General features: G+C 39.5%; 1 long non-coding RNA gene across 2 annotated transcripts in view; it reads right to left on the bottom strand.

Annotated features, from left to right (window-relative positions):
- Nucleotides 1-24,797, bottom strand: part of LOC141279533 (uncharacterized) — a 359,504-nt gene that overhangs the window by 166,246 nt on the left and 168,461 nt on the right. For both annotated transcript variants that reach the window (XR_012333929.1, XR_012333928.1), the window contains exon 3: nt 196-330. This is a non-coding gene — a long non-coding RNA (uncharacterized lncRNA). The remainder of the gene's footprint in view (nt 1-195; nt 331-24,797) is intronic.

Here is a 24,797-nt window from a genome sequence, read left to right as displayed (position 1 = left end):
CATTTGTGATTAAAAAAAAAAACTCTCCGGAAATTAAATTTCTGGATGGATTTTTTTTCTCATTAAAAAATCCTTTTAAATTCTCCCAGGTGAAAGGTTACAGATAATGAAAAGTCATTATCTTTATCATCATCAAGCTGTTGTTTTCTGAATGCTTATCTAAATTGAAGGCTATAACAGCTTACAAGTGCTTACCTTTGGAGCACAGGTGACAAAGGGGTAAACTGGAAGTTTCTGCTGGTAGCCTAGTGTGAAGGTGTGATCTGTATGCTGTCAACTCTTCCTCTCTCACAAAGACTGATGTTGATATTTACAGAAGATTATTGGTCCCTGAAAGAAAGACAAGTAAAAACTATGCCAGTTATGTTTCAAAAGTATCAGTGGAACGTAAGAGCTTCAAATTTCTATCTGCATGCCAATTTTAATGTATTCAAAAGTTCTTTTAGAAAAGTATATCTTCATCATTCAAATAATTACCCAAGTTAGAGTACTAAAATCATAGAAATCTGGAATGGAGAATGCTAAAAGAACTCTTGGGATATACTCCTTTTACAGATGAAGAAAGAATAATTACACCGCTTTTCTTTAAAAAGAGAAGGCAGTTATTGGCTCCTAGAGAAGCAGCTCCCATCTCATCACACTGATGTGTGGTGCTGCAATTCAGAATATTTACATTTTATAGAATTCTCATTTTAATATCTAATTCCAGAAACAGCAGCTCTCCTTAATGGTATCATCTCTGTTTTACAAATTTTCAGTACATTCAGATATTTATATCATTAAGAATCAATGTAGAGAAAAGGGAACCCTCCTACACTGTTGGTGGGAATGTAAGTTGGTGCAGCCACAACAGAAAACAATATGGAGGTTCCTCAGAAAACTAAAAATAGAACTACCATATGATCCAGCAATCCCACTCCTGGGAATACACCCAGACAAAACTATAATTCAAAAAGATACATGCACCCCTATGTTCAGAGCAGCACTATTCACAATAGCCAAAACATGAAACAACCTAAAGGTCCATCGACAGAAGAATGGATAAAGAAGATGTGGTACATGTATACAATGGAATATTACTTAGCCATAAAAAAGAACAAAATAATGCCATTTGCAGCAACATGGATGCGACTAGAAATTGTCCTACTAAGTAAGTCAGAAAGAGAAGGACAAATACCGTATGATATCACTTATATGCGAAATCTAAAATATGGCACAAATGAACCTCTAAAAGAGACACAGACTCATAGACATAGAGAACAGACTTGTGGTTGCCAACGGGGAGGGGGAAGGGAGAGGGATGGACTGGGAGTTTGGGGTTGGTAGAGGCAAACTATTACATTTAGAATTGAAAAATAACAAGGTCCTAATGTATGGCACAGGTAACTATATTCAATATCCTGTGATAAACCATAACGGAAAAGAATATAAAAAAGAATGTATACATGTGTATAACTGAGTCACTTTGCTGTACAGCAAAGATTGACACAACACTGTAAGTCAATTATACTTCAATAAAAAAATTCATCTAAAAAGAAAGAAAGAATCAATGCCTGGACTAGACTAAATTATTAGGGGTAATTCAGATCTTTCCATTCCTTATCTCCCATCATTGGTGAAACTTAAAACTTTTATGTGGAATGTAGAGTTCACAGTTTCAACTATCTGTTTGATTTCATATTACTGATATGTATGAATTATATAAAATATACAATACCCCAAACAGTTGTTTTTGCACTGGTTCTACCTTTAATAGGAATGTAATTGGCAATAAAGTATAATGAAATCAACAATGACACATGCTGGTATAAGGAAAAGAAAAACCTTCAGATTCCAACCACAGTGTCCCCAGGAAAGCTGGTACTAGTAATAGCTAAGGTTAACATACTGTATTACATGCCTTAAATGAATCATAATCTAATTATCATAACTTCAAAGCAGGAGCTACGATTAATCCCATTTCTCACTTGAGGAAACTGGGGCAGGGAGAAGTTGAGTCACTTGTCTAAGGCTACTAATCATTATGGAAGCCAGACTTTGAACTCAGGTAACCATCTTTAGGGCCTTGGGCACTTAACTAGGCTCCCCCACCTCTATCTGTGAGGTCTAATGGGCCCCTGCCAAACCCCAAGAATTGCTCACTCTCTCCTGCAAACAGAAAACATACTTGGGGCTAAGAAGTGATGGAGATGGCAGGAGAGCAGAGGCTCCTATGTTCTGTTCTTCCCTCCCTACTTCCCTCTCTTTCTCCCCAGGGATAGAATTAATGTTCCTCCGCGCCCCCCCCCCCCCCACCGCCAGTCCACCCCCTTACAAGCATGATTGTAGGACTATACGGTGTTCAGCATTCTATCTCCAGCATCTAGTGCAATATGGACACAAAATAGGCACTTACCATTGTACTTGTTGAATGAATGAATGAATCCTTTCTGTGCTGTAAGTGTTAAATGAGACGATGTACGGGACACACAGAGCTTCCCATAATACCTGATGTATACCAGATACTTAATAAATATTAGTTGTTGCTATTCTACTATTACTGCCTACTGTTACTATTATTTGTCTAGAAGATAATTTTAAGCAGAATATAAACGTTTTATTTCATTGTTCCTCTCATTTTTAATTATGTTTTAAATTTATTTATTTATTTATTTTTGGCTGCATTGGGTCTTCGTTGCTGCATGCGGGCTTTCTCTAGTTGTGGCGAGCGGGAGCTACTCTTCATTGCAGTGCGCGGGCTTCTCATTGCAGTGGCTTCTCTTGTTGTGTATCACGGGCTCTAGCTGCACAGGCTTCAGTAATTGTGGCATGCAGGCTCAGTAGTTGTGGCTCGTAGGCTCAAGAGCACAGGCTCAGTAGTTGTGGTGCACAGGCTTTGTTGCTCCATGGCATGTGGGATCTTCCTGAACCAGGGCTGGAACCCGTGTCCCCTGCATTAGCATGTGGATTCTTAACCACTGTGCAACCAAGGAAGTCCCCCTCTCATTTTTTATTTTTTAACATTTTTCGTGGAGTATAATTGCTTTATTATGGTGTGTTAGTCTCTGCTTTATAACAAAGTGAATCAGTTATACATATACATATATCCCCATACCTCTTCCCTCTTGCACCTCCCTCTCTCCCACCCTCCCTTTCCCACCCTTCTAGCTGGTCACAAAGCACCGAGCTGATCTCACTGTGCTTTGCGACTGCTTCCCAATAGCTATCTATTTTACATTTGGTAGTGTATATATGTCCATATATACACTACAACTCTCTCACTTTCTCCCAGCTTATGCTTCCCCCTCCCCGTGTCTTCAAGTACATTCTCTAGTAGGTCTGCATCTTTATTCCCATCTTGCAAATAGGTTTTTCATGACCATTTTTTCTTAAATTCCATATATATGTTTTAGCATATGGTATTTTTCTCTTTCTGACTTACTTCACTCTGTATGACAGACTCTAGATCCATCCACGTCACTACAAATAACTCAATTTCGTTTCTATTTCATGTGCCACATCTTCTTTATCCATTCTTCTGTCGATGGACACTTAGGTTGCTTCCATGTCCTGACTATTGTAAATAGAGCTGCAATGAGCACTGTGGTACATGACTCTTTTTGAATTATGGCTTTCTCAGGGTATATGCCCTGTAGTGGGATTGCTGGGTCGTATGGTAGTTCTATTTTGAGATTTTTAAGGAACCTCCATACTGTTCTCCATAGTGGCTGTATCAATTTACATTCCCACCAACAGTGCAAGAGGGTTCGCTTTTCTCCACACCCTCTCCAGCATTTATTGTTTGTAGGTTTTTTGATGATGGCCATTCTGACCGGTGTGAGGTGATACCTCATTGTACTTTTGATTTGCATTTCTCTAATGATTAGTGATGTTGAGCATTCTTTCATGTGTTTGTTGGCATTCTTTCATTTCTTCTTTGGAGAAATGTCTATTTAGGTCTTCTGCCCATTTTGGGTTGTTTGTTTTTTAGATATTGAGCTGCATGAGCCGCTTATAAATTTGGGAGATTAATCCCTCTTCAGTTGCTTCATTTGCAAATATTTTCTCCCATTCTGAGGGTTGTCTTTTCATCTTGTTTATGGTTTCCTTTGCTGTGCAAAAACCTTTTAAGTTTCATTAGGTCCCATTTGTTTGTTTTTGTTTTTATTTCCATTTCTCTAGGAGCTGGGTCAAAAAGGATCTTGCTGTGATTTATGTCATAGTGTTCTGCCTATGTTTTCCTCTAAGAGTTTGATGGTGTCTGGCCTTACAGTTAGGACTTTAATCCATTTTGAGTTTATTTTTGTGTATGGTGTTAGGGAGCGTTCTAATTTCATTCTTTTACATGTGGCTGTCCAGTTTTCCCAGCACCACTTACTGAAGAGGCTGTCTTTTCTCCATTGTATATTCTTGCCTCCTTTATCAAAGATAAGGTGACCATATGTGTGTGGGTTTATCCTTGGGCTTTCTATCGTGTTCCATTGATCTATATTTCTGTTTTTGTGCCACTACCATACTGTCTTGATTACTGTAGCTTTGTAGTATAGTCTGAAGTCTGAGCGCTTGATTCCTGCAGCTCCATTTTTCTTTCTCAGGATTGCTTTGGCTATTCGGGGTCTTTTGTGTTTCCATACAAATTGTGAAATTTTTTTGTTCTGGTTCTGTGAAAAATGCCAACGGTAGCTTCATAGGGATTGCATTGAATCTGTAGATTGCTTTGCGTAGTAGAGTCATTTTCACAATGTTGATTCTTCCAATCCAAGAACATGGTATATCTCTCCATCTATTTCTATCATCTTTAATTTCTTTCATCAGTGTCTTATAATTTTCTGCATACAGTTCTTTTGTCTCCTTAGGTAGGTTTATTCCTAGGTATTTTATTCTTTTTGTTGCAGTGGTAAATGGGAGTGGTTCCTTAATTTCAATTTCAGAGTTTTCATCATTAGTGTATAGGAATGCCAGAGATTTCTGTGCATTACTTTTGTATCCTGCTACTTTACCAAATTCATTGATTAGCTCAAGTAGTTTTCTGGTAGCATCTTTAGGATTCTCTATGTATAGTATCATGTTATTTGCAAACACTGACAGTTTTACTTCTTCTTTTCCGATTTGGATTCCTTTTTTTTCTTTTTCTTCCCTGATTGCTGTGGCTAACACTTCCAAAACTATGTTGAATAACAGTGGTGAGAGTAGGCAACTTTGTCTTGTTCCTGATCTTAGTGGAAATAGTTTCAGTTTTTCACCATTGAGGACGATGTTGGCTGTGGGTTTGTCATATATGGCCTTTATTATGTTGAGGTAAGTTCCCTCTCTGCCTACTTTCTGGAGGGTTTTTATCATAAATGCTGTTGAATTTTGTCGAAAGCTTTCTCTGCATCTATTGAGATGATCATATGGTTTTTCTACTTCGATTTGTTAATATGGTGTATCACATTGATTGATTTCCGTATATTGAAGAAACCTTGCATTCCTGGGACAAACCCCTCTTAACCATGGTGTATGATCCTTTTAATGTGCTGTTGGATTCTGGTTGCTAGTATTTTGTTGAGGATTTCTGCATCTATGTTCATCAGTGATATTGGCCTGTAGTTTTCATTTTTTGTGACATCTTTGTCTGGTTTTGGTATCAGGGTGATGGTGGCCTTGTAGAATGACTTTGGGAGTGTTCCTCCCTCTGCTATATTTTGGAAGAGTTTGAGAGGGGTAGGTATTAGCTCTTCTCTACACGTTTGATAGAATTTGCCTCTGAAGCCATCTGGTCCTGGGCTTTTGCTTGCTGGAAGATTTTTAATCACAGTTTCAATTTCAGTGCTTGTGATTGGTCTGTTTATATTTTCTATTTCTTCCTGGTTCAGTATCAGAAGGTTGTGCTTTTCTAAGAATTTGCCCATTTCTTGCAGGTTGTCTATTTTATTGGCATACAGTTGCTTACAGTAATCTCTCATGATCCTTTGTATTTCTGCTGTGTCAGTTGCTACTTCTTTTTCATTTCTAATTCTGTTGATTTGAGTCTTCTCCCTTTTTTTCTTGATGAGTCTGGTTAATGGTTTATCAATGTTGTTTATTTTCTCAAAGAACCAGCTTTTAGTTTTATTGATCTTTGCTATCATTTCCTTCATTTTTTTCCCCTTTATTTCTGATCTGATCTTTATGATTTCTTTCCTTCTACTACCTTTGGGGGTTTATTTTTCTTCTTTCTCTAATTGCTTTAGATGTAAGGTTAGGTTGTTTATTTGAGATGTTTCTTGTTTCTTAAGGTAGGATTTTACTGTTATAAACTTCCCTCTTAGAACTGCTTTTGCTGCATCTCATAGGTGTTGGGTCATCATTTTTTCATCATCATTTGTTCCTAGGAATTTTTTGATTTTCTCTTTGATTTCTTGGTTGTTTAGTAGTGTATTGTTTAGCATCCCTGTGTTTGCATTATTTACAGATTTTTTTTCCTGTAATTGATGTATATTCTCATAGCATTGTGGTCAGAAAAGATACTTGAGGGCTTCCCTGGTGGCGCACTGGTTGAGATCCGCCTGCTGATGCAGGGGACACGGGTTTGTGCCCCGGTCCGGGAAGATCCCACATGCTCTATTCTGGAGACTGTTTCATGAGCACTTGAGAAGAAAGTTAATTCTGTTGTTTTTGGATGGAATGTCCTATAAATATCAGTGAAGTCCATCTTGTTTAACGTATCATTTAAAGCTTGGGTTTCCTTATTTATTTTCATTTTGGATGATCTTTCCATTGGTGAAAGTGGGGTGTTAAACTCGCCTATTATGATGGTGTTACTGTCGATTTCCCCTTTTATGGCTGTTAGTATTTGCCTTATGTATTGAGGTGCTCCTATGCTGGGTGCATAAATATTTACAATTGTTATATCTTCTTCTTGGATTGATCCCTTGATCATTATGTAGTGTCCTTCTTTGTCTCTTGCAATAGTCTTTATTTTAAAGTCTATTTTCTCTGATATGAGAATTGCTACTCCAGCTTTCTTTTGATTTCCATGTGTATGGAATATCATTTTCCATCCCCTCACTTTCAGTCTGTATGTGTCCCTAATTCTGAAGTGGGTCTCTTGTAGACAGAATATATACAGGTCTTGTTTCTGTATCCATTTATCCAGTGTATGTCTTTTGGTTGGAGCATTTAATCCATTTACATTTAAGGTAATTATTGATATGTATGTTCCTATTACCATTTTCTTAATTGTTTTTGGTATGTTATTGTAGGTCTTTTCCTTCTGTTGTGTTTCCTGCTGAGAGCAGTTCCTTTAACATTTGTTGTAAAGCTGGTTTGGTGGTGCTGAATTCTCTTAGCTTTTGCCTTTCTGTAAAGGTTTTAATTTCTCCGTCTAATCTGAATGAGATCCTTGCTGGGTAGAGTAATCTTGGTTGTAGGTTTTTGCCTTTCATCACTTTAAATGTGTCCTGCCACTCCCTTCTGGCTTGCAGAGTTTCTGCTGAAAGATCAGCTGTTAACCTTATGGAGATTCCCTTGTATGCTATTTGTTTTTCTCTTGCTGCTTTTAATATTTTTTCTTTGTATTTAATTCTTTATAGTTTGATTAATATGTGTCTTGGCATGTTTCCTCTTCGATTTATCCTGTATGGGACTCTCTGTGCTTCCTGGACTTGATTAACTATTTCCTTTCCCATATTAGGGAAGTTTTCAACTATAATCTCTTCAAATATTTTCTCAGTCCCTTTCTTTTTCTCTTCTTCTTCTGGGGCCCCTATAATTCGAATGTTGGTGTGTTTAATGTTGTCCCAGAGGTCTCTGAGACTGTCCTCAATTCTTTTCATTCTTTTTTCTTTATTCTGCTCTGTGGTAGTTATTTCTACGATTTTTTTCTCTCAGGTCCCTTATCCATTCTTCTGCGTCAGTTATTCTGCTATTGATCCCTTCTAGAGAATTTTTAATTTCATTTATTGTGTTGTTCATCATTGTTTGTTTGCTCTTTAGTTCTTCTAGGTCCTTGTTAAACGTTTCTTGTATTTTCTCCATTCTATTTCCAAGATTTTGGAACATGTTTACTATCATTATTCTGAATTCTTTTTCAGGTAGACTGCCTATTTCCTTTTCATTTGTTAGGTCTGGTGGGTTTTTACCTTGCTCCTTCATCTGCTGTGTTTGTCTTCTCATTTTGCTTAACTTACTGTATTTGGGTCTCCTTTTCACAGGCTGCAGGTTCGTAGTTCCCATTGCTTTTGGTGTCTGCCCCCAGTGGCTAAGGTTGGTTCAGTGGATTGTGTAGGCTTCCTGGTGGAGGGGACTAGTGCCTTTGTTCTGCTGCATGAGCCTGGATCTTGTCTTTCTGGTGTGCAGGTCCACATCTGGTGGTGTGTTTTGGAGTGTCTGTGACCTTATTTTGATTTTAGGCAACCTCTCTGCTAATGGGTAGGATTGTGTTCCTGTCTTGCTAGTTGTTTGGCATAGGGTGTCCAGCACTGTAGCTTGCTGGTTGTTGAGTGGAGCTGGCGTTGAGATGGAGATCTCCGGGAGATTTTCGCTGTTTGATATTACATCGGGCTGGGATGTCTCTGGTGGTTCAATGTCCTGAACTTGGGTCTCCCACTTCCGAGGGTGGAGCACCAAGATCCTGTCATCCACACGGCTCAGAATAAAAGGAGAGGAAGGAAGGAAGGAAGGAAGGAAGGAAGGAAGGAAGGAAGGAAGGAAGGAAGAAAGAAAGAAAGAAAGAAAGAAAGAAAGAGAGAAAGAGAGAGAAAGAGAGAGAGAGAAAGAGAGACAGAGAGAGAGAGGAAGAAGGAAGGAAGGAAGGAAGGAAGGGAAGGAAGGCAGGGAAGGAAGGAAGGAAGGGAAGGAAGGAATGAAGGAACGAACGAAGGAATGAACGAAGGGCGAGAAAGGGAGGAAGAAAGGAAGGGAGGGAGAAAGAAAGAAAGAAAGAGAAAAAAGAAAGAAAGGAAGAAAGATAAAATAAAGTTATTAAAAATAAAAAACAAAAAATAATTTTTAAAATATTTTTAAGTTAAAAAAAAAGAAAGAGAACAACCAAACCAAAAAGCAAATCCACCAATGATAACAAGCGCTGAAAAATATACTAAAAAAAACCCAAAAAACACCGGACAGACAGAACCCTAGGACCAATGGTAAAAGCAAAGCTATACAGACAAAATCACACAGAGAAGCATACACACTCACAAAAAGAGAAAAAGGGGAAAAAAATATATATATCGTTGCTCCCAAAGTCCACCTCCTCAATTTGGGATGATTCGTTGTCTATTCATGTATTCCATAGATGCAGGGTACGTCAAGTTGATTGTGGAGATTTAATCCGCTGCTCCTGAGGCTGCTGGGAGAGATTTCCCTTTCTCTTCTTTGTTCGCACAGCTCCCGGGGTTCAGCTTTGGATTTGGCCCTGTCTCTGCATGTAGGTCTCCTGAGGGCATCTGTTCTTCGCTCAGACAGGACGGGGTTAAAGGAGCTGCTGATTCGGGGGCTCTGGCTCACTCAGGCCGGGGGGTGGGGGGGAGGGAGGGGTATGGAATGTGGGGCGAGCCTGCGGCAGCAGAGGCCACCATGACGTTGCACTAGCCTGAGGCGCCATGTGTTCTCCCGGGGAAGTTGTCCCTGGATCACGGGACCCTGGCAGTGGCAGGCCGCACAGGCTCCTGGGAGGGGAGGTGTGGATAGTGACCTGTGCTCGCACACAGGCTTCTTGGTGGCGGCAGCAGCAGCCTTAGTGTCTCATACCCGTCTCTGGGGTTTGCGCTGATAGCCGCAGCTCGCGCCAGTCTTTGGAGCTCCTTTAAGCAGCGCTCTTAATCCCGTCTCCTCCTGCACCAGGAAACAGAGGCAAGAAAAAGTCTCTTGCCTCTTCGGCAGCTCCAGACTTTTCCGCGGACTCCCTCCCAGCTAGCCGTGGCGCACTAACCCCCTGCAGGCTGTGTTCACGCAGCCAACCCCAGTCCTCTCCCTGGGATCCGCCTGAAGCCCGAGCCTCAGCTCCCAGCCCCTGCCCACCCCGGCGGGTGAGCAGACAAGCCTCTCGGGCTGGTGAGTGCCGGTCAGCACTGATCCTCTGTGCGGGAATGTCTCCGCTTTGCCCTCTGCACCCCTGTGGCTGCGCTCTCCTCCGTGGCGCCAAAGCTCCCCCACCTCTGCCACTCGCAGTCTCTGCCCGCGAAGGGGCTTCCTAGTGTGTGGACACCTTTCCTCCTTCACAGCTCCCTCCCACTGGTGCAGGTCCCGTCCCTATTCTTTTGTCTCTGTTTTTTCTTTTTTCTTTTGCCCTGCCCAGGTACGTGGGGGAGTTTCTTGCCTTTTGGGAGGTCTGAGGTCTTCTGGCAGAGTATTTGTGTATTTGTGGGGAGGAAGGTGATCTCCGCGTCTTACTCGTCCGCCACCTTGAAGCTCCTCCCCTCCCTCATTTTTTTCATTGATCTCTTGTTACATGGCCTTTAGATTTATTTTATTCAATTTAATTAATTTTGTTATTAAGCCTAGTTGTGACCATTTTATTCACATCATAAACAAACGTGTAAGGATGATTATTCTTATTTGACCTCAACACATATGCAAAATTATTACTTTTTGATAAATAGTAGAAGTGGAATTGCTGGGTCAAAACATACAAAATTCTAACGTTTTTAATGGTTATTTAAAAGGACTACATTTCTAAAATCTCTGATAAAAGTTCATCAATCATAACTCAGAGTAGGTTTGCCCATTTCTTATCCTGAAATAAAATGATTTAATAAGAGAAAAATACTACATGCACAAGGCTGTTTTTTCCAACATCATTTAAAATGTCAACAATTCAAAACTACTAAAATATCCTGCAATAAAGAAGTCTTTAAGTAAATTATTGTAAACCAACATAATGGAATACTGTGTAGCAATTAGAATAACAATTCAATGACTATAGAGAAACATGGAAAATATAAAAACATGAGGAAATGTTTGGCACACAATATTAAATAATTAAGGGGAAAAATAATGAAAAGAAAATTTTCAAAAATAACAGTAAGAGTGGTCCTCTTTTTACTTTCCAAAAATAATTAAATGTAAGGAGTACCACATTCTAATAAATTTTTGTTTACACGGACAGGAGTAGACAATATAAATGGGATCATTACTGAAATTACAATGTTAAGGTTCACTATTTTAAAACCTGCCATTAACTTGTATTGGACGGTTCGTTGATGCTAAACTGAGTTTCCTACAAATTAGTGAAACTGAATTATGAATTTCTTCTAATATCTATTGAAATCAGCCTTTTATGTTAGCACAGAACTTTTTATTAGCACAACATTCAGAAGGTACAAACAATATTGACAGTGCAAGCTACTAAAATACTGTATTAATGTAATGCAAAGTGTCCTTGTTCTAATCATCTTTCTTTCTAGAAAACTGACCAGAGCTCACTTGAGTCCTACTTATCCTTGTCCTTGGGGATGGCATGGGGATATGAGTCCCCCCTCCATTTCATCCCTCTTCTTTACTTCAGCCCGATTATCAATTCCCCAATCTTATTCAAGTCTTGGAAAGAGGCTTTTGAGCCAATCCTGAAAAGAGCCATTTAAATTCCAACCACTGAGCCACTTCGAAAGCTGGATCACCTTGGTGACTACCTAGTCTCTCCAGGTCTTCACATCCTCAGCTATCTATGAAAATAACACCATCTGTATCATATAGAATCTGGGGGTTAAATGATGAAACAGGGCAAAGAGCCTACACAGGCTCTGCCCCTTCTGTGCTGAAATTCTGAAGCAAATTCCCCTCAGTGGGCTTTGCCATTTTTAAGTCAAGATCCACTGGGAATCTGAGGAGGTCTAAGGACGCACTGTGCAGAGAAAAGCGGTCCATCCTCACAAAATGTGGTGTACAATTTCAAGGGTTTCAAGGACCCCGGGGGAAGACCTTCCATTCACTGCCCAGTACACCACAGACCAACGGCTAGGAACCCCTAGGACGGCGCAGAATCTCTAATGAGGAACAGTGAAAGTAAATGTGGAAAAGAACGAAAACAAAGAGGTCATGAGGTGAAGGATCAAAGGAGGAAAAACAACTAAAATAAAAGAAGTAAATGAGAAAAGAAAAAAAAAGGCAAGATGTGGAAATTTGGTTCAGGCAGAGGGAATATGTAAGAAGTACGGATCCATTTGTCTCCATTTTCCCCAGCCTAAGTGGAATTACCTGTTAGTCATGGATTTAAGTCATTTGCAGAGTGCTTAAATAGTTAATTGTAGCCTTAGAAACATTTGACAACAAAGTGTACGCTAATCCAAAATACAATCAAGTTGTAAAAAGCCAAACTGACCTTCCAGAAGTCAAGGATGAATAATTCAAGTCAGCCCTTCCCCAGCCCCGCATCCAGTGCATTCTACTGATGAGGCTTCACCTTCCCGCTTGGCTTCACCATTTAGGATAAGGGGACCATGGTTTCTGGAGGCGTGTTTGAACCACGTACACAAACAAATTAGCTTAATTATTTACTGCTTTCCCAACTCAGATGAAATGATTCTGTTTTGTTTTTTTTTTAAAAAGTGACTCCCCCAAAACAACAATCTCAAAGCCAAGCGAGAGCTCGCCCCTGGTGCATCTCCTGCTACTTTGTTGCTCTGTGTCAGCCCTGATTCAAGGACAGATTTCTGGTATATCTGCTATTTTCCTTCTCTCCCCTCTTCCCCGAGCTTAGCCCCCTGCCCAACTAAAGGAAGAAGCGTACTTTCACATGCACTCGCAGGGCGTCAAGCAGACCTGCACACACTGGAGGATCCCCTCTGGCTCTCACATGGCCTTGTTTCCCTTTTCCAGGCATAAGTAGAATTCTCTATCAGGGAAGCCAACACAATGGGCTTTTACCAAGATTTATATTGCAACCCAGTGGTTTTCCACCAGGGGTGATTTTGTGCCCAGGAGTGATTTGGCGATGTCTGCAGACATTTTTGGTTGTAGCAACTGGTGCAGAAGGGGGAGCTGTTACTGGCATCTATTGTGTAGAGCCCAGGGATGTTGCTAAATATCCTGCAATGCACAGGACAGTCCCCCATACAACTGATCAGGCCTCACAAGTCAATAGTGCCAAGGTTGAAAAACCCTGCTATAACCCCAGAGTTAGAATATGAAAAATTTGAGAGGACTGTTTCCATCTGTGATTTCTCTTCACTCCATTTACACCACCTAGTATTTGTCTAGGTGTCTTTTCCCAAGCTACACACTGAGTTTCTAATGGACCCAGAAAATCTCCTTACATGGGCTACCTCATAGGATGGGGGAAATGACAGGGAACCCTTCCACTCTCCATACTTAGTCTGGTGCCCAGGAAGGAAAATGGCTGGAAGGAAGGCTGGGAAGGAATCCCAGGTGTACTACCTAAGGGCCAACGGAGTTGGAAAAGATACTTAACCTTCCTGAATCCGAGCTCCTCAGTAATAAAATAAGAACAGGAGAATGGATCTTGTTCAGATTAAACAATATATATCTGTGTCTGACCCACTGTTTGCCAAAGTAGGTACTCAATAAATGCTATTATTAATACTTTATATCAATAGATCCCAAACTGTATTATGCATAATTAACCTGGGAAGATTATTAAAATTCACATTGTCAGCTCCTAACTGCAGAGGTTCTGATCTCCTATGGCAGGAGTATCTACCTAGAATCTGCATTTTTTAGAAGAGACCCAATGATTCTGACCTACATGGTCTGTGGCCCGTATGCCAAGAAACTCTGCAGTCCAGGGGTTGGCACTGGACTTCCCCAAATATTCTCAACCAGATGCTCTCTGACTCCTTGCACCTCCAGAGAGAAAGCAAAATTATGATATGTCTTCTTGCCTTCTGTTTTCTCTAGAATCTAAATTCTGGGACAATTAACCTCAAGAGTCTCACTTTCCCCAACCTTATGCCCTCCTCTCTGAGAGCCATCAGCTAACTCACTGACATTTCCATCTCTTATTCTGTATAAAGAAAGAGAACATTTGGCTATATGGGCCCACAGATGAAAACTCAGGAGACAGGAAAAGAGGCATATGCTGATTTACCCTCAGAGAGCATCATGGAGTCACGGAAAAATCTGTCTTTGGAGTCAAACAGACTGGAGTTTCCATCTTACCGCCGCCCTTTGCTTGCCCCGGAGCCCCAGTATCCTCAGGTGTAAAAGGGGAATGGAAACATACATCTTTTACTAGCTGGTGCTCTCAATTACCTATTCCACATGGGTTAGTCCAACTGGGATTAGGTCCTCTTGTGTGTGGACCTAGTTACTCATCCATTCTTCCATTGTGGCTTGCTAACAGAAGCCCATCATTTGACAGAAGGCAGCAATGCACCCAGATAAAAAGCACCATACCTAACTCTTACTCACAGCTATGAGTGGGCCTGTGACTGGCCACTAAGACCCAAGATGAATTCAGTTGAGTGTTTCTAGGAAAGTACTGCTTCCCTGTCTCCCTTTTCCCTTTTCTTCATGTTCTTCCTCCCTTTTCTTTCTCCTCTGATGAATACTCTTTCTACTAACTGGAATGTGTCTGTGAGGCTGGGGGTGGACGTGGACCATTATATCCATGAAGATGAAAGCCTGTGCTAAGGATGATGGAGCAAGAAGCCTGGGTCTTTGGTGGCATCTTTAAAGCAGTCTTGGACCTTCTACCTCTAGATTCAGTGCTACATGACAATAATAAACCCCCATGTGTTTAAACCACTATTACAGTTTTGTACTACAAGCATAATCCCTACCCAAAGCACTGCTGTGGAATAGAAGTACTTCATCTCAGCCAGAAGACTACTAACACTGGCAAGATCCAGCCGCCCTACATTAAACCTCCGGCTTTTGTCGCCCTCCTCTTTGTTTGGAACTTTCTAACTCAGATCTACCCTCTGGAATATTCTCTTCCAAGGTGTAGCCAGTTGGGTGAACTTCTGACCTACTATTTATCTTAAAGTGTTTCATTTTTCTTTCTTGGATCTTTCTCCTGGTCTCATTTACCTTCCTGATTCTGATACTATTCTTCAACCAGAATGAAATGGTTGGCTCCCCATTAAGGAAGCTGTTTTGGTCCGCAGGGATGTGACCAAGATGTGGAGTAAGGTGCAAGAGGGCAAAATTTAAGGAAGCACTTACTCACAGGTCCTACAAGCAATGAGTCAGTTATGTTACGGTAAGTACCTCCTTAAATTGCCTCACTAGCCTCATCCTAGTGGCCCTCCCCCCCACACTCCTCCAGCCTTGCCCCTACGACCAGCTTCTGGGATGGACCTGACCTTTAATTCCAGTGTTTGTCAAACTGCAATTCATGACCACTATCTTTTAGTAAGATTTCTATAATGGACATGATATTTTAAGAGATGATATACAACAGAATAGAAAATACTGGAAGGCATCCATTGCATAGAAAGCATTCTTTACTGTAGTAAGGGTAAGTATTGTTACTTTTGTTTCAGCTATACATATAAATACGTATGTATGTATGTGTAGCACCGGGCCATGAGATAAAATGTAATACTTACTGTAGATTACGGTCCAGTAATTTTGAAAAAAAAAAAAAGTTCTGTTCTTTGCTCCCAGTTAATAATCCCTCTTGATCTAGGTTTCTCACCTTCACACTAGCTATTTTCTAAATTTCACCTGCTAACTTAGCTGATTTATGTTATAGAATATGTAGCATATATTAGCAACAAGGAGCTTATGTATGTGGGATACAAGGATTCACAAAGTCTAAAGTTGTTCAAAATGATGGAGTTCTTCACAGAGTTATGGGAGAACTTCTCAGGAGTACTTAACAGCTTACTTTTATTCTTTATTTTATAAAGATTGTTTACCTTCTTAAGACTATTAATATCCCTGTATGTGTTCCTTTGAAGGAATCAACTTGATCAGTTCCAGAGTTTCGAGATCATAAAGTAGGTCAAGCCTTTATAATTATATTAGGAGCTTTGGGGAACATCAATCTAGTTTTCCAAATCCAATTTCTGAAAGAGCCAATCCTCAACTTTCATAAAACTTGAAGTTTTCGGCACACTTAGAAAACATAAAAAACATCTTTGATTCTTAGAATGACTCATATTGTAACAGCGACCTCTATTTCTGCTAATGTTTATATTGGTGCTAAAGATTTTGCAAGGGTCTATGAGAGTTTATATGATCTATCCCACCTGAGAAGCCAATACAGATATAGGAGATATCTACCGCAATTCCATATAACATATGAAGCAAATGAAATATGACATGTGGCCTTAAGACTACAACCAAGATAAGGAAGAAGAAAAAAGTATTTGTAATCGCAGATGCAGTAAATATATCAAAGAGTTATATCAAATATATCAAATAGTTGATGGAAAGTAAAGTACATCATTGGCTTGTTTGCAAAATGAGGCCTAACTGAGCTAATTTATCACTCTTTCACCTTGGCATGCTCTAGCCAATCATGTCCACACAAAGTACCAGGGAAAGGATGATACAAAGAGTTAGAGAATGTTTTCTTACTTTGGATTTTGAGCCTTCAGAGCCCTTCAGGGGAAGTTTGTCCAAACCCTAAGTAACAACTGCATGCTGCCTTGGCACATGGTAGGCGCTCACTGAATGAGTGTAGAAGCAATGAATGAATGCTTGACCAAGGACAGGCAAATTTAGATGCATTTTTGATCATTCACCTATCAGACTACCTACAGAACTGCCTGAGTCCACTAAGAAATCCAAAAATATTTACTAAAGTATCTTTTTCATTTACTCTGAATCATATGGGAATTCAGGAGATTCAGTTTCATATATTTTGTATTCACTTACATTAATATATTAAAATGTTATCGGTAACTAATTGCTCTGTAGAGATTCACTGCATTTGAAGCTATTTGGAAAATAAGCCTTTTATCTTTCAAACAAGAAGTTTTGTTTTGCCAAGAGTAAATCTCTTGAACACAAACACATTACAAATGGACTTTAATGACGTTCCAAATGTGATTCCGTTTCTTGTGGTTTTTCTATTTTATGCATTTGTATGTAAATTGTACTTTATGGAATAAGACAGAGGTGGGAGAGTTTTTCTCCTTAACCTGTTCATTGTTCCCCTTCTTTGCTTCCATGTTAGAAAATTTATGAGCATGGATGACGCAAAAATCATTATCACTGTGCTAAGTGGCTTGGCAAGACTACAACCTCCAAATTCAATTCAACAAACATTTATGCAGTACATGCTAAGTGCTTCACACATTAACTGGGAACCTATAGTATTCTAGGCACTTCACAATGAAAACTTTTGAGGTGCCTCCTATTAGCCATGGTTCAAAACTGAATTAGACACTCTTCCTACCATCACGAAGTTCAAACTACTTAATTAACCACCACATATGACCTTTGAAACAAAGTGGTTAAATCGTTTACTGCTTCTGCTATTTCCTTGCTTCCAACTGAATATTAAGTATGTCACAAGATATTTCATCTTTGGAAATTTATTCCCCTTGTCCTCAGATTGGATGATTCACATTATCTTCAAAATGTTTTGGGGTTATGATCATACAAGTCCTAACAAGAGTGAGTTTTTCAGCATTGTCAGCATGAAAAGGCGAGTCATTCTCTGCTCAGTTTTAATGTGTGAATCTTCAAATGTCATTTTTCTGGTTCTCTGGCTTTCACTTTCCTTCTACGTAAATGAGGTTGGATCAGTGACAGTGATCACCCCTCCATCTCTCATCCTATAAGTCTGTTTACACAGCTTGTTTGGTCACTGGACACTTGTACATAAGAATCTATGAAATAAGTTTGCTGGAACCAAACTTCAGAAAAAAAAAGGAGGTTCCTTAAAAAACTAAAAATAGAACTACCATAGGACACAGCAATCCCACTGCTGGGCATATACCCTGAGAAAACCATAATTCAAAAAGAGTCATGTACCACAGTGTTCACTGCAGCACTATTTTCAATAGCCAGGACATGGAAGCAACCCAAGTGTCCATCGACAGATGAATGGATAAAGAAGATGTGGCACATATATACAATGGAATATTACTCAGCCATAAAAAGAAATGAAATTGAGCTATTTGTAGCGAGGTGGATGGGCCTAGAGCCTGTCATACAGAGTGAAGTCAGAAAGAGAAAGACAAATACCGTATGTTAACACATATATATGGAATCTAAAAAAAAAAAAATTTGTTCTAATGAACCTAAGGGCAGTGCAGGAATAAAGACACAGATGTAGAGAATGGACTTGAGGACACGGGGCGGGGGAAGGGTAAGTTGGGATGAAGTGAGAGAGTGGCATGGACATATATACACTACCAAATGTAAAATAGATAGCTAGTGGGAAGCAGCCGCATAGCACAGGGAGATCAACTCTGTGCTTTGTGTCCACCTAGAGGGGTGGGATAGGGAGGGTGGGAGGGAGACGCAAGATGGAGGGGATATGGGGATATATGTATACATATAGCTGATTCACTTTCTTACACAGCAGAAACTAACACAACACTGTAAAGCAATTATACTCCAATAAAGATGTTAAAAAAAATAAATTATAGGCACTTAAAGATCAAGGGCTCCCTGTTTGGTGCCTAATAATAATAATGGTAAATAACCAATAATTATAGCTGCTACAAAATTTTTCAGAACAAAGGGGAGAAACTAACATTTACTGAATGTACTTAGCAACAGAACAGAGGCATCAATTTATGATGTGTGTGTCAAATGCTGCTCAACTGCCTGAATAGTTTAGCAAAAATCTTGTATGTATTTGTAAGGCCTGTAAAACATCTGAGAAGTTTGGTCTAAATGTCTAAAAAAATAAATGCACTTGCAGAAGAAAAAATAAAAAGTCCCCGTCCTACCACATGTCATGTCTGCCCACAGGCAATAGGAATCCTTTTCTGGTTATGAAAGAATTAATGCATTCTTCATGTTCTTAGCAGTTTACATCATCTCTGATGACATTTAGGCTAAGAAAGCTATCAAAAGATTCCCAGGAAAATATGTCAACTTGTGCAGGGACTGTGCAAAACAATTAAATCCCATATGTGTGGGGGGTTATATTTATGTCTGTTTAGCCATATACACATATCCATATGTGTATATGGATATGTGTGTATATACATATGTGTATATGTATGTGGACAGAAATAGGTATATTTCTGGGCGTAGAAATATGTATATCTCTATGCACAGCTCTATATTTATGTCTTTATGTGCATATGCATAAATACCTTATTATATGCTAATTGCCAGGGCTGTGTTAATGCTCTATATACATTTTCTCATAAAATCCTCACAGCATACCTACAAGGTAAATATGTTTTAAGAAAACAGGTTTGAAAGACAGAACACAATTTGCCCAAAGTCACAATAAGACAGTGACAGAGCCAGAATTAAAACCAGTTTATCCAACTGTGAAGCAGGGACACCAACATTTTATATACATATATATAGAGAAATGTCATGTAACTTATAAATTGTTGGAAACTGAGCTGTTAAGAGATGATTGCAGGAATATTTGCTTCAGTAAGAAAATATGTCAATCATGGAGGTATAAATTTGCCCCCAAAATACTTCACTGAAACTCTACCATCCTTATGCTGGTAGAGAAGGCATCTCTGTTAAGGTAAAACTAATCAGAATTGGAATATATTCATTAAAAAACCACATACAATATATTGCTCATCAGTTAATAATTTTCCTCCTTAGAACAAGAATGGCATAACCAACAAAACAACTGTGATGATACGGAAAACATCCAGAAAAGCATTCACACAATCTTCAATTATGAGGGTTCCCTCATGTTCTACTTTCTTTAGTAAAAATGATACCAATTCACATTTCACATGTTCAAATGCAAATACACAAAATAATGATGAAAACAATGTCAGAATTAGTGGATTACTTCGGATAACTGTGTCTTGTTCACCTCATTTAGTTGGTGTCCCCCAAGAATCTTGAGATATCCAAACAACACTATTAACAATGAACAGAATTGAATTTTGCTATGTAATATTTTATCACCAACCCAGGACTTCCATACTATCCTGCTCAGGATTTATTGGGGGGCCAAAAATTCAATGCAATGTTAGCCTAAGAAACATACAATATATTTCATACATTATCTGTTGTGTTTAAATTTCTATGCAACTGTATTTACATTGGTTATTGACAGAGATTTTCCTAGCCATAAGCATTCCATTAGAACATAATTTTTTTTAAGTTGACTGCTTTACTTTCCAAATATTTGAACTAGTTTCCAAAGGATTTTTCCATAAAGGATAAAATAGAAACATACACATCAACTTTTTAATGTGAAGCCTAGTTAACCAAAGGGTGGTGTTCCATTTCTATAATTAGGAAAGGACTGCCCCTATCAGCTGTTATATTAGGCAACCTCTGGCAGGTAAGGAATCTGTCACACTGCTATCCATCTCTTCCCAAGCATGTTGGAATCTTGAGTTGGAGGGAGCAGGCATATATTTTAAACATCCCATTGAGTATTACAATAATTTTTAAAAATTCTTCTTACAGTGAAATTACAGACTAAAATTGGCAAAGTCTCAACTGTTATCATTAATCACAGATAGATTTTGTGGTTTCAACTAGGAGATAAAGGACATAACATTTCTAGGAGGACATCACATTTTTTACAATTTTTAATAGCCATGGACATACATGGATTTAGGAAGGAGGAATAAGTTTTTTGAGAAACATGGCTCTGGATGACTTTTAAATCAGCCCTAAACATTCTCTGTACTGTGACTTATGATTTAGGCTCTGTACCTTGACTCCTGAATATACTATCGGATGCTAACTAGGCTGCCTTGCTTTTTACCCTCAGAGTTTTGCAGGAACTCTGGGACTGCTGTCCAGATAAGAAAACACACTTTACTGGAGATTCCTGAGACGTTTCTAAAACGCTCCTGAATCAAACAGAGCGTTACAGGAGCAGATTACAAAGATAACATCTACCGGTGGGGGGATGGGGAATATATATTTGAGATTCCCTCTAATAAATCTCTGTGTGTTTGAAAGTGAAAGGAAAAGGAGATCTGGAAGCCCAAAAGATCACAAATGTTTTGGTACCTAGTAAACAGCTCTGTGCTGGTGTTGGGTGGTTCATACTGACTTGCAAGAGTCCATTGTGAATATCTCTACCCAGTAGCTTGAAATCAGTCATGATGGGAGTCTTTATACCACAGAAACTATCAAGTGCTACATATCAATCCCTTCACCCTCACCTCGAAACATGACTGTTAAACATTTATACTAACAATTATGGAGGAGATAGGGAGGATTGCCTAAGAACCTTTATTTTTGAGTCTTCCATATAATAAGAATGCCATGGTTTACTGTTTGTTTTATTTAATAAGTTTCTCTATAAGGTTTATGATGGAAATTTCATTATCAACCTAAGTGAAATGGTGTTCCAGCAATATTTTTCACTGTTTTGAGGACTGAACTTATATGTGTATGCCTGGCAGAGAAAGATCTTAGATAATATAAGAGTGTTTAGCGAGGTAATTACCAGCTGGTTCTATGCTCTCAGGTTTTAATACTGACAGAGTTTCTCCAGCAGGTCCAGAATTCTTGGAAATGTAAGGGCAACAGTCATGTTTCTAGATTCCTTCAACCTTTTGACCCTTGGCCTTTGACATAAATTGCAGCAATATCTTTTTTAAGCCATCTCCTAGAGTAATGGAAATACAAAATAAACAAACAAATGGGACCTAATTAAACCCAAAAGCTTTTGCACAACAAAGGAAACCATAAACAAGACAAAAAGACAACCCTCAGAATGGGAGAAAATATTTGCAAGTGAAGCAACTGACAAAGGATTAAAAAATGGGTGGAAGATCTAAATAGACATTTCTCCAAAGAAGACATACAGATGGCCAAGAAGCACATGAAAAGCTGCTCAACATCACTAATTACTAGAGAAATGCAAATCAAAACTACAATGAGGTATCACCTCACACCAGTCAGGATGGCCATCACCAAAAAATCTACAAACAATAAATGCTGGAGAGGGTGTGGAGAAAAGGGAACCCTCTTGCACTGTTGGTGGGAATGTAAATTGATACAGCCACTATGGAGAACAGTATGGAGGATCCTTAAAAAACTAAAAATAGAATTACCATATGACCCAGCAATCCCACTACTGGGCATATACCCAGAGCAAATCATAATTCAAAAATACACATGCACCCCAATGTTCACTGCAGCACTATTTACAACAGCCAGATAATGGAAGCAACCTAAATGTCCATCGACAGACAAATGGATAAAAAAGATGTGGTACATATATACAATCGAATATTACTCAGCCATAAAAAGGAACAAAATTGGGTCATTTGCAGAGACGTGGATGGATCGAGAGACTGTCATACAGAGTGAAGTCAGAAAGAGAAAAACAAATATTGTGTATTAACACATATATGCAGAATCTAGAAAAATGATACAGATGAACTGGTTTGCAAGGCAGAAATAGAGACAGAGATGCAGAGAACAAACGTATGGACATCAAGGGGGGAAAGCGGGGGTAGGGGGTGGTGGTGGTAGGATGAAGTGGGAGATTGGGATTGACACATATACACTAATATGTATAAAATAGGTAACTAATAAGAACCTGCTGTATAAAAAATAAAATAAAATTCAAAAAAATAAATTAATTAAATTAAATTAAAAAGGAAACATTCATTGCATCCCTTCCCTCACCCTTAGCCACAAAGTCATAGGTCAGAGTCAATTATAAATTTGTTTCTTTTTTAACAGCCTTATTGAGATGCAATCGATTTACAAAGAACTGCATGTAGGGGATTTGTTCAAGATGGCGGAGTAGAAGGACATGCTCTCACTCCCTCTTGCGAGAGCACTGGAATCACAACTAACTGCTGAACAATCATCAACAGGAAGACACTGGAACTCACCAAAAAAGATACCCCACATCCAAAGACAAAGGAGAAGCCACAGTGAGATGGTAGGAGGGGCCCAATCACAATAAAATCAAATCCCATAACTGCTGGGTGGGTGACTCACAAACCAGAGAACACACACCACAGAAGCCCACCCACTGGAGTGAAGGTTCCGAGCCCCACGTCAGGCTTCCCAACCTGGGGGTCTGGCAACAGGAGAAGGAATTCCTAGAGAATCAGACTTTGAAGGCTAGTGGGATTTGATTTCAGGACTTCAACAGGACTTGGGGAAACAGAGACTCCACTCTTGGAGGGCACAAGTAGTGCCCTCCACAAGTAGTGTGCAAAGTAGTGTGCACATCAGGACCCAGGGGAAGGAGCAGTGACACCATAGGAGACTGAACCAGACCTACCTGCTAGTGTTGGAGAGTCTCCTGCAGAGGTAGGGGGTGGCTGCGTCTCACAGAGAGGACAAGGACACTGGCAGCAGAAGTTCTGGGAAGTAATCCTTGGACTGAGCCATCCCAGAGTCCACCATTAGCTCCACCAGAGAGGCCCGGTAGGCTCCAGTGTTAGATCGCCTCAGGCCAAACCACCAACAGGGAGGGAACCCAGCGCCATCCATCAGCAGGCAAGCAGATTAAAGTTTTACTGAACTCTGCCACCAGAACAACAGCCAGCTCTACCCACCACCAGTCCCTCCCATCAGGAAACTTGCATAAGCCTCTTAGATAGCCTCATCCACCAGAGGGCAGACAGCAGAAGCAAGAAGAACTACAATCCTGCAGCCTGTGAAACAAAAACCACATTCACAGAAAGACAGACAAGATGAAAAGGCAGAGGGCTATGTACCAGATGAAGGAACAATATAAACCCCCAGATAAACAACTAAATGAAATGGAGATAGGCAACCTTCCAGAAAAAGAATTCAGAATAATGATAGTGAAGATGATCCAGGACCTTGGAAAAAGAATGGAGGTAAAGATCGAGAAGATGCAAGAAATGTTGAACAAAGATCTACAAGAATTAAAGAACAAACAAACAGAGATGAACAATACAATAACTAAAATGAAAAATACACTAGAAGGAATCAACAGCAGAATAACTAAGGCAGAAGAACGGATAAGTGACCTGGAAGACAGAATGGTGGAATTCACTTCTGCAGAACAGAATAAAGAAAAAACAATGAAAAGAAATGAAGACAGCCTAAGAGACCTCTGGGACAACATTAAACGTAACAACATTCGCATTATAGGGGTCCCAGAAGGAGAAGAGAGAGAGAAAGGGCCAGAGAAAATATTTGAAGAGATTATAGTCAAAAGCTTCCCTAACATGGGAAAGGAAATAGCCACCCAAGTCCAGGAAGCACAGAAAGTCCTATACAGGACAAACCCAAGGGGAAACATGCCAAGACACATAGTAAGCAAACGACAAAAATTAAAGACAAAGAAAAATTATTGAAAGCAGCAAGGGAAAAATGACAAATAACATACAAGGGAACACCCATAAGGTTAACAGCTGATTTCTCAGCAGAAACTCTACAAGCCAGAAGGGAATGGCATGATATACTTAAAGTGATGAAAGGGAAGAACCTACAACCAAGATTACTCTACCCAGCAAGGATCTCATTCAGATTCAATGCAGAAATCAAAAGCTTTGCAGACAAGCAAAGCTAAGACAATTCAGCACCACCAAACCAGCTCTACAACAAATGCTAAAGGAACTTCTCTAAGTGCGAAACACAAGTGAAGAAAAGGACCTACAAAAACAAACCCAAAACAATTAAGAAAATAGTAACAGGAACATACATATCAATAACTACCTTAAACGTGAATGGATTAAATGCTCCAACCAAAAGACACAGGCTTGGTGAGTGGATACAAAAATAAGGCTACACATATATGCTGTCTACAAGAGACCCATTTCAGACCTAGGGACACATACAGACTGAAAGTGAGGGGATGGAAAAAGATATTCCATGCA

Source organism: Tursiops truncatus, chromosome 9, assembly GCF_011762595.2.
Source record: "Tursiops truncatus isolate mTurTru1 chromosome 9, mTurTru1.mat.Y, whole genome shotgun sequence".
NCBI lineage: Eukaryota > Metazoa > Chordata > Mammalia > Artiodactyla > Delphinidae > Tursiops > Tursiops truncatus.
The sequence above is the reverse complement of the archived record's forward strand: the minus strand, read 5'-3'. Positions and strand labels throughout refer to the sequence as shown.